A 2011-nucleotide genomic window follows, 5' to 3' on the forward strand; every position below is an offset into this window, starting at 1 on the left:
TTCATTGATGTAATTTTGAACATGCACACTATCAACAATTATTTGCCACTCCTATAAGGCACTTAGTGATGGCTGCAACACCAATAATATTTAAATGTGATGCTATCCAGGACAACTTATATTGACAGCAAATCACTCCCCTTTACCTTCACATGGAAATATGACTGGTTCTGTGCTGGGTGGTAAATTTCCTCCTTCACAGCCCACTGGCTCACTATCATCTTCAAAGGGCAATCTGGAATGATGGAATGTATATGTACATACTGGCTTTATTGGTGCCACTTACATCCCCATGAATGTAGGAAAATCCTACATCTTCTGCAGCAGAGAACACAAGTTTCTATTACCTACTTATTTCTCTACTGAAATCTTAACACTTTTACCTGGCTTTAACTATTGAGGTGATTACAGCCAATTTTCTACCTACTACTATGTAGTGCATAAAGCAAGTGACTTGCTGGACTAAAGTCTTCAGCCAATTTGGCATATAGTGATGATTCAGATGTCCCCACAGGAGTATGTGGATGTACCTACTGGAGGAGCAAAACTTGACCTACTCTTGGGAAATGAGGCAGGGCAAGTGACTGAGGAGTCAGTGGGAAAGCACCATAGGGCCAGTGATAGTTTTATTAGGTATAAAATAGTTATGGAAAAAGATGAACCTGCTCTAAAAATTAAAATTCTAAATTGGAGGAAGGCCAATTTTGACAATATTAGGCAAGAACTTTCAAATTGTTGATCAGGGGAGGCTATTTGCAGGTCAAGGGATGGCTGGAAAGTGTGAGACTTTTAAAAATGAGCCCAAAGACAGTATGTTCCTGTTACTGTAAAGGGCAAGGTTGATAGGTGTGGGGAATGCTGGATGAGTAGAGAAATTGAGGCTCTGGTCAAGAAAAAGGAGGCATGTGTCAGGTATAGATAGCTTGGATTGAATGAATTCCCTAGAGGAGTATAAGGGCAGTAGGAGTATACTTGAGGGGAAATTAGGAGGGCAAAAAAAAAGTTAAGGAGAATCCAAACAGATTCTCCAAATATGTTAAGGACAAAAAGTGACTAAGGCCCTTACAGATCAACCAGAGCGTCTGTGAGAAACCATCAGGAGACGAGTGAGACATGAAAGGAATATTTCATGTCAGTTTTTAATGTGGCAAAGGATATAGAAGCTAGATAACTTGGAGAAATAAAGTGATATTGAATGTTTTAAGACAGCTGTCTTTAAGCTAAATGTTGTGTAACTTGGAAGGGTTCAGAAACAATTTGCAAGGATGTTGCCAGGGTTGGCGCTATAGGAGGGGCTCAATAAGGTAGAACTATTTTCCCAGGAGCATTGGAGACTGAAGGGTGACCTTAAAGAGATTTATAAAATCATGAGGAGCATGGATAGGGTGAATAGCCAAGGTCTTTTTCCCAGGGTAGGGGAGTCCAAATCCAGTTAGTATAGGTTTAAGGTGAGAGGAGGAAGATTTAAAAGGGACTCAAGAGCCTACTTTTTCCTCACAGACAGTGATACGTGTGTGAGCTGCCAGAGGTGGTGGTGATGATGATATGTACAATAACCACATTTAAAAGACATCTGGATGGGTACATGAATAGAAAGGGTTTAAGAGGTATATGGGCCAAATACTGGCAAATGGGACTAGATTAATACAAGATATCTGGTTGGCACAGATCATTTGGATCACCCTGGTTCCATGCTGTACATCCGACTCTAAGTTAGGGATAGGCAATAAATAATTGGCTATGCCATCAACATCCACTACCCTGAATGAATACTGGAAGAAATGACTCATTACAGCATATCTGCACAGTCAAAAGCTGGTATTTTGGACACAAGTGCTTGTGCTAAATAGGTGAAAGGCAGGGTTAGAAAAGCCTACTGATGGAAAGACAAATTTACCTTTTATAGATTACAGATTAATCCACCTCCACTACCATCTAAAGTGGAAAGTGAGTACTGTTACACTCTGCCAGTCTAGCATCGGAAAGAATTTTCAGAGGCAGACACGTTAGG

This window comes from Rhincodon typus, chromosome 21, assembly GCF_021869965.1.
Source record: "Rhincodon typus isolate 14 chromosome 21, sRhiTyp1.1, whole genome shotgun sequence".
Classification (NCBI taxonomy): domain Eukaryota; kingdom Metazoa; phylum Chordata; class Chondrichthyes; order Orectolobiformes; family Rhincodontidae; genus Rhincodon; species Rhincodon typus.